The sequence below is a fragment of the Macaca mulatta genome, chromosome 9 (genome assembly GCF_049350105.2).
Source record: "Macaca mulatta isolate MMU2019108-1 chromosome 9, T2T-MMU8v2.0, whole genome shotgun sequence".
Lineage (NCBI taxonomy): Eukaryota > Metazoa > Chordata > Mammalia > Primates > Cercopithecidae > Macaca > Macaca mulatta.
Genome location: NC_133414.1, coordinates 5,955,549 through 5,965,207, shown reverse-complemented (window position 1 = coordinate 5,965,207; position 9,659 = coordinate 5,955,549).

Here is a 9,659-nt window from a genome sequence, read left to right as displayed (position 1 = left end):
CTACAGTTGGAGACTTCAACACCCCACATTTTAAAATTGATAGATTAAGCAGACAGAAAATCGGTAAAGATATGGTTGAACTGAAGAGCTCTATCAATCAACATGTACAAATTGACATATATAGAATACATTAGTAAGAGTGGAATACACACTCTTTTCAAGTTCACAGGAAAAATTCACCAATATAGACCATGTTCTAGGTTAAAATGCACTCCTTGACAAATTTAAAACAATAGAAATCGAGCAAAGTATGTGTTTAGAACACAGTGGAATTAAACTAGAAATCAATAGCCAAAATATAGCTGGAAAACCCTCCAAATATCTGACAATTAAACAATACATTTCTAAATAATTTACACGTCAAAGAAGAAGTCTCAAGAAAAGTTAAAAAGTATTTTTAACTAAAGAAACATGCATCTTATATAATGGATGAAGTGTGGTAGAAGTGGGTCTTAGAGGGATTTTGTAGGATTGGATGCATACTTAGAAAAAAAATCTAAAATCAATAGCATAAGCTTCCATCTAAGAAATGAAGAAAGAACAATGTAAGCCTATAGCCAGCCGTCAAAAAGACATAACATACACTAGAGCACAAGTCAATGAAGCTGAAAACAGGGAAATGATGGGAAAAAAAATTGGCAACACAAAAAGCCACCTGGTTCTCTGAAAAGATCAATAAATTTGCAACACCTGAAGCCAGGTTAACTGAGAAAAAGTTTTTTCAAAAAGAGAGAGAGTGAGAAGGCAAAATTTACAAATACCAGAAATCAAGTAAGACTTAACTACTGATTCTATGGAGATTAAAATGGTATTAAAGGAATACTATGCACAACTGTATGTCATACATTTGATAACTTCGAAATGGATCTATTCCTTAAAAGACACAAACTATCAAAACCCACAGAAGGAAACCTATATAACCTGAATAGTGCTGTATCTGTTAAAGAGGTGGAATTAATAGTGAATAACATTAAAAAAATCAGTCCCAAAAGGTTTCACTGGTGAATTCCATGCAATATTTAACAAAGAAGAAATACCAGTTCCCTTTGACCTCTTCCAGAAAGCGGCGGAGACAACACGTTCTCGTTTTATGAGGCCAATTTCTATAGGCTTTAGTGCTGACACTTTATTACTCAGGGTGATTTTTTAAAGTTATTTCTGTAATAAACACATACATTCCTTCTTTTTTTTTTTATTTTTTGAGACAGAGTTTTGCTCTGTCACTCAGGTTGGAGTGCAGTGGCATGATCTTGGCTCATTGCAACCTCCATCTCCTGGGTTCAAGTGATTCTCATGCCTCAGGCTCCAGACCACCACACCCAGACCATAATTTCTATTTATACTATGTATGAATCATTAAGTACCAAGATGTATAGTACATGAAAATGGCTTGAGTTCAAAGAGATAATTGTCTACAACTATACACGACTTGCCTAGGTGAAGTAAGCACAGGTATGTGCCATCTTAATTTTCAGTTGGGTCGGATTCAATAAATCAGAAAGGAAATCAATCTTACATTCTGAAATTTTAATACTTGATGACTTTTATGATTTACATATTTTATGTAGTTTTAAATATATTTCTACCTACAATTTCCCAATTTGCAGAAACTTACATCAAACTTAATATTGTCAGTATTGATAAAGCAGTTGTCTAACACTGAGGGAAAATTGACATAATCATTGTTAGGGTAATATGTAAACATTTGAAATATTTCAGTACGAATTCAAGCCTATTTAGAAAGTTTACTTTTCACACTTTTATCAAGATTTCTAACCTATACTTAAGTACTAATGCACTTCAATTTGCTGCTTTTTTCATAAGTTATGTGACATAATCTGTTTCCTACTCTCAGATATTTCCAAGTATTTTCTTGTATCTGAAATATGTAACCCAACATTTTTTAATATACTTGGGAAATTAGACAAGAAGGCTAGTCCCATTTTATGGATAAGAAATAGAAGTTGGATGGGAGAAGGATGAGGGTCAAAAAACAACTTATCAGTCACTATGCTTATTACCAGGGTGATGGAATATTCTTTACACCAAACCCCCATGACACAAAATTTACCTACATAAGAAACCTGTACTTGCACCTTTGAACCTAAAATAAAAGTTAAAAATTTTTTAGAAAATCAAAATAATAAAAATAATTTGCTTAAAATAAAATCCAAATGGAACTCATACTGCAGTACTTGAACTCTGTGACTATAGTTAGGAGAGATTCTAATGGGTATTTTTTTTAATAAGAAAAAGAACATTTTAAAAAATATACACATATAAATTAATTCCAAAGTATCTCAGCCTTCTGTTCTAAAAACCATGGGGACAGCAAGCTCTGTTTGGGGGATAAATTTTACTAAAATAGAGCAAATTAGAACTAACTTTTGATTTGGAGGAATACCACTAAGAATATCCCCAAGAGAATATTTTATCAGCATGGTGGTGGTCCAGTGCTTGGACTAGATTTTCCATATGATTTGGGCTTTCTATAATCTCTTACTAACCATTACCACAAACATCAGTCTTGCCAATGGGACACCTAGCTCTCAACATAACCTCACAAATCCATCACCGTATGTGAGGGCATTATAAGTAACAAGGCAGGGTTTTTTCCAAACACCATGCGAAATGGCCGATCCATAATGTACTCATTGATGCAGGATTCTTAGAGTTGGAGAAATGAGCTCCAGGAAGGTCATAAGATGTGGAGGGAGGAGCACAGAGCTAGGAGATTGGAGGCCTGGGTGGATTCCCAATCCCAGAGTTCACACGCCACGGTCCACCAGGGAAGTCATTTAATCTCTCTTACCTTAGCCCACTCAACCATAAAGTAGAGGGAATATGTAAAAGAGGACTGTAGGTACCATCAAATAAAATACTATATATGAAGCATCTGTTACAGTGTGGTGTACGTGGTAGCTGCCCAATAAATTAAAGAAGTGATTAGAATGAATCGGTTTTAATTCATGATGTGATCACTTACTTTTCATATTACCTCTGTTACTATATCTGATGGTGATGTTTGCTTTTGCTTTAAGCACAAATCCACATTAACAGCCATAACAGCATGATAATAGTTACCTTTTCCCCAGCCCTTCACCTCTGCAGGGACTTCTCATGTTAGTTGACAGCATAGGTGGCAGGTGTTCTTGTCTTCATCTTCTCTGTTGAAAGCTGTGCACCCCCCATACTCTGACACTTTACTTGATCATGTTTCCTGTCATCCCCCCAAATAGTCATAGTTGCCTGTGTGTTTATTGCTTCCCCAACCAGAATGTATGTCTCATAAACAGTAGTGTTGTTCTCTTTTTTTCTCTGTAAGCCGGAGCAGTGTGCAGCGTGATACATGTGCTCAGTGCAGGGCTGCTTAAATGAGAGGACACACATGTCAACTCCCCTTATACACAGGAGGAAAAGGAGCTTTGTAAAAGGACATGGCAGTAAACTTCCCTTCTGAGGCTGTAGCTCACGCCTTTGCGTGTTTCAGCAAGAATGAAGAATATCAGTCAAAAGTTTCCACGTCACACCTGCCTGGGCTATACCCTGGGTGTTTACACAGTAGAAGACACTGAGACCAATATCACAGGTAGATTGACTGTGATAGAAAATAGGCCTCAAATACAATTTATTCAAGTCTAAGAAATGAAATCTCATTCAGTTTCAGGCGTCAACAGCAGGGAGAACCACAAACCACAAACTTCTTTTGCACTGGGAAAGGTGTTGCCGTGGGAACAGGGCTGCTGGCCATTTGGCCATCTCACTCATCTCTGGAGGAATGCAGGTGAGGAAGGTAAGAGAATCACAGTCAGGTAGGAGGGCCTGCGATAAGATCCAAGGAAGATGGGGGATGTACTTCTACCATGTGTCATGTCTGTAGCAAATGTAGTAAGAATTAAAATGTCACCATCTGATCCACATTACATCTGAATAGAATATCGTCTAGCAGAGTTTCCTTGCCTCTATATGATTATAGGCTGTGTTGACATCAAAAAGATATAATAAAGCATATTGGCCTAACAGAACATATTATCATAGAATAAATATATGCTCATCATTTAAATGAAGAGCCCTAAAAGAGGAACAGGGAACAGATTCTAAGTGACTAGGTTTATGCCCATGCTAAGATCACGAAAGCTCCTAACCTCTAGGACAGGGAAATCATGAGTCTCATAGCCTGGCAGGCTACAGTCTAACAAGACTGGCTTTATGCACATATATTGATTTTTTTCTGGTGGTCAAGCACCCCAAGCCATGTTGATACTAAAAATATGATGACACCCAAAAATAGTGTGACGTCAGTAGGAAAAAGATTGAATAAAATGACCAACCCACAGATGTCCAGGGACAAGACCAAGACAATTCCTACCCCGAAACAGTGACAAATAGTTGCTAAGTGGACATCATTCCTTTCCTATCTTGTTGGTCTTTCCTGTTGACAAATACATGTTTAAAGGATGTTTTAATGTTTTCCTCAATAGACTCTGAGAAATAAAACCCAGATGGGAAACAGTTCTAACATGTGATCCTATGCAAATTAATAGCAGCAAAAAAGAAGGAAAGAAGAAAAGAAATAAACTTTCCTTAACACCTCCTTTCATTCATGTTTCCTCATATTTTCCCTTAGTGCTTCAAAAGAGTAGCGGTAGAAATACTATGATTTATGAATTCCATTGGGGTGACTTCTTGTAGTAATAACACTTACCACCATGAAGTTCTCAGATTTCTTTTCCACACGAGAACTCTGAGAGCAAAGAAAATTGCTGGACTCTCACAGCCAGGCATTTCAATGTATAGTTCTGGCAACGTGACCCTAATGAGAAGAAGTCCATACTTCAGTTTTGGTTTAGAATTCAGTGACAGTTTGATTGTGGGCTCAACCTCTTCTGCTTCTATTGGAATGTGAGTTACATGCTGAATTAATGAGCAAAAACATCAGGACTTTGAGCCTGTTTTGCGCTTTCCGAGTTCCCTTCATTTTATTTTCACTGGTTTATTTTATTTTTGTGTCTCGATCCAAAATTCATTTGCATATGATTTTTGTGCACACTAAGATCATCCTGAAGAACATAGACTTGTAAAACACTGGGAATCAATTACCCTCCGGAAATCCGTCAACTTGGTGAGGTGTGTCCTTTACAGTTAGTTACTATAAAATTCCCCTTTTCTAAAAATCCTGTCATTAAACCCCACGATGGCTTTCCGTTGCTCACTGCTGATCTTTGGCCTCTCAGTAAGCATGAAGAACACTATCTCTTTCTTGCTGTGAGTTAATGCTATTTATATTTTAGAAATGCCAGATTCCTTCACAAGTCACTTGAGACTCGGTGGCAAGAATGAATTACCCTGAACTGTCTGTCTCTCTCCTGACAGGTCTGCCTGAGAGGCAGCTTGCCTGGAGCTGCACTCATTGTTATTTCACAATCTGAGAGCCAGCAAGAGACAGTTTTACAAATTTCTAACATAAGGCACAAAATGAAATTCAACAGAAACTAATCTTTCCTTTTTTTAAATTCCTGGCTTTGACCAAATTAGTAGGGAATGACATATTTTGAATCGCTTAGTGTACGTACTATTGTATTTCTCTACAATTTAATCTTATAATCATTGCTCCAGGGAGACATATATTAAAGTTTATTGGCAAATACATTTCCTTTGATTTCCTTCGTTCCAAAATAAAATGATGAATTAAGACTTAGCACATACATTAGCATTTAGTATTTGCTGTACAAATAGTGATCTGTACCCTGTGGCAACCAATTATAATATGTGTACTGATATTGTACAATTTTAAATTAGTAGAACAACTGAGCTGATACTGAAAGCCAGCAACAAAGTGTTTATTTTCTAGATTAATGAAATAACAGGATAAAACTTGAAGTGAATATTAATGTGTGTTATCTATTATATTGTCTAGCAATTAATATAAAATGCATGTTCTTTGTTTATTCTAGAAACAAATCTACTGTGTTATGATTATTTCTCTCATAATTATGTAACTAATGAACTATTAATCCGAGACAATTAGTCCAGCATCTCTTCATGATATTTTTGTTCCCTGGGTAAACCAAAGGTAAGCAAATGCATGGCTGAGATGCCCAGGGTTCCCCAAGCTCCCTGGGGAATGTCAAAAATAAACAGATCTTCCCAAACATTAGCACTGATCTTCTTTTACATTGAAAGTTCTTATTTAAAGAGAAGGAATTTCTCACACCAGTAATAACATTTGAATCAATAGAAACTGTGATTCTTGCCTCTATTTGTAGTTTTAAAATGAACTCTTCCAGAATATTGTCCCCAATTAATAACGATAATGATGAAGTCCTATCAATAATAATGAATATTTATTTAGTTCTTTGACTTGTGTCACACGTCAGATTAAGCACCATTTTTCATTATTTAATTCTCAGCAATCACATGGGGTTGCTAGCTCCATTTTACAAACAAAAACAAAAACAAACAAAAATTCTAGAAGTTTTTAGAGAGGTTACATCACTTATCACAAATGTGTAAATGGCGAACCTATGACTCAAACTGAGACATCCTTAACCCCGTGCCTGTGTCTTAAGCACCAAATATTTTCATTAATCATCAGTCTTATAATAAGAAAAATAAGGATTTAATAAAGAAATTTCTGTTCAAATTCTCCTTTTAAGTACTTAGAGTAATAGGTTTCTTCATAATTCTTTGTCAAACTTACCTTCTACTCAACCAAGTCCTAATGATTTCATTGTATGATTTTTCTCCGATGCATTTATTTCTCTTGCTCTCTATCAATAAATTATCATTCACCCTACAAACATTTCTTGCTAAAATCTTTTAAAATACGTCTTTCTAAGCAGTCTCTCCAGAGCCTCTCTGCAAGCAGCACCGTTTTCCAACCCATTCTCTACTCTGCAATCATCGTAGTCTTTTCTCAACACAAATCTGATGTCGAATGCTTGCTTCAAAGACTCCATTGGTGACCCGTTGAACTTAGAATAGACACCAATAGGCCAGGTGTGGTGGCTCACACCTGTAATCCCAGCACTTTGAGAGGTTGAGGTGAGTGGATCATCTGACGTCAGGAGTTTGAGACTAGCCTGACCAATATGGTGAAACCCCGTCTTTACTAAAAATACAAAAACAACAAGAAAAAAACCAAAATGCTGGGCATAGTGGCACCTGTAATCTCAGCTACTCAGGAGGCTGAGGCAAGAGAATTGTTTGAACCAGAAGGTGGAGGTTGCAGTGAGCCAAGATCTCTCCATTGCACTCCAGCCTGGGCGACAGAGTGACAGGCTTCATCTCAAAAAAAAAAAAAAAAAAAAAAAAAGACACCAGCATATTTAAGATGGCCTGCGAGTCTTGTGCAGTCGTCCCACCTAGAACCATCAGCCTATTTCCTGATACTCCTCTGGAGCTCCCTGTTTTCCAAACCCACTGACTTCTTCACAACCCCTGAAGCCTGTGCACCTGCTATTCCTGCACTTCAATGGTGCTCATTTCCCATCTTCCATTGCTCATCCTACTCAACCTTAGGATCTCACTAAGTTGTAATTCCCCACCCCAAACTTTCCCTTACCTCCCTGGATACTTTCAGATCCCTGGGATGAGCTCAGCGAGCCCCATGGCTCTTAGAGTGTGTTTCACAGCCGTTCCACAACCATGTGAAGTCTGTGTCCTCTGCTGTGTGCTCCAGGACAAAACTGCCCTTGCCCTTGTGACTCCCAGGCCTGATACACATCGTATCTGTGGCAGGCATGCGATATTTTTTGAATGAGTGCATACCACTCAAGAACGAGTTTTGGAGTTTTGAAATCCTAAGAATTATGTGCTGCTAGATTATTGCCTAGGTGGGCCCTATTAAAGGTTCTACTACGAGGTGTTTACAGTTTGCTTCTGCTTTTCTATTTTTTTCCCTTCTTCTCCACTTTTTTTCATATATTTTCTTGTACTTACTACTTTAATTGCTTCACTCAAGGTTCCTATGCAATAGTATGGTTATTATCATACATTCAATGCATTTTATATTTTGAATAATTGCTTTATTGACTTACAGATTATTTATAAATATTTGTCTTAAATTCCAAACATATGGAGTGCTCCTATTTAATGTTTTAACTTTTTATTATGAATATTTAACTTAAATTTACTGTGATTAGTAAACATATCCTGTGAGAGTTAAATCTTCTGAAATTTGTTTAATTCGATTTATATCTTTAAAAATATTCAATAAATATTGTGTTGCATGGGCTTGTATTCAGTAGTTACTGGGTGCAGAATTTTGTAAAATCCACAGAGTTACATTTATTATTTCTCTAACTGAATTATTATGTCATTTCTGTTAAAGCTTTTTTCTATTGTGAATTTGCCTATTTCTCATGTAATTTTATCAGCATTTGCTTTTTGTATTTATTTTTTGTCTCATTTTTCTTCAAATTGGCCAATGTAAGTTCATCTATATCTAAGTGCATGGGTTTCTCTCCTGTCTTATCCCAACTTCTGTTAAACTCATCCAATGACTACATTAGGTCTTGTATTTTTTGTTTTGTCTGGAAATTCCATTAGTATTATTTTATGGCCTTTATCTGCTGAGATTTTTTATTTTTATATTCATGAGAGCCTATTTTCCTTTACATCCTCAAAGTCAATGATATGACTGCTTTGAAATTTACATCTGCTCATTTCCACAACTGGCTCATTTCTGCTGGTTCCTTCTTTTTGTAGTATGGATCACATTTTTCTGTTTCTATGTGAATCTGGTCATTTTTAACTCTAGATGTTGTCCATTTTTATGCTAAATTTTGTAGATACCACGATTTTCAGATAATACTATTTGGTGCATACAAGTTTAGAATTGTTAAACTTTTCATAATTATATAAAGTATGTTATTAGTATTTTCTTTATGATACTCTGCTTATGGGAGTTTTGGAGTCTGGAAGTATCTCTATCTCACCCTTTTTCTTGAAAAATGTGACTTTTAATTTTCTCTGTGATTTCTGAAGTTATCAATGTACAGTGTCCTTATTCCCACCTGTGTTGGTGAGAAGTCAACTGTCGCCTGTCACACTTTTTGAAGTTGTGTGTCTCTTCTCACTGGGTATAATTTGGATTTCTTTTTGTATTTCTCCTGCTTGGGTTGAATTTTTTAAATGTGTGACTCCTTTGAAGTTCAGAACAGTTCTCATACCTCATCCCTTCCCATGTGGCCTCTGTGTGTCCTCTGGTGTCTTCCTCACTTCATCTTCTTTGTTACACTTTCCTTCAAGTTCTCTACCTCATTATCTAATTTTGTCCCATTTCTTTAATTTCCTCCCATTTTTCTTCCTGTCCCTGATAATTTTTCTGCTTCTAGGGTTCTACTAATCTTGTTGACTATGCTTTTAATTTCAATTGTTACACTTTTCAGTTTTAAGCATTCAACTTGTTTCTTTTTCAATTCTGCTTAGTCCTTCTGTAAGTTAAGAAAAGTGGGTCCCTATTTCAACTCTCTCTCTCTCTCTCTTTCTTCTTTTCTTTCCCTCTCTCTCAGACACACACTCACACACATACTATTTGGTACAGTAGTCTCCCTGTGTCTGTGGTTTTACTTCTCTCTCTCTCTCACACACACACACACACAAACACACATGCACACACACTCACACACATACAATTTGGAACAGTAGTCCCCTTT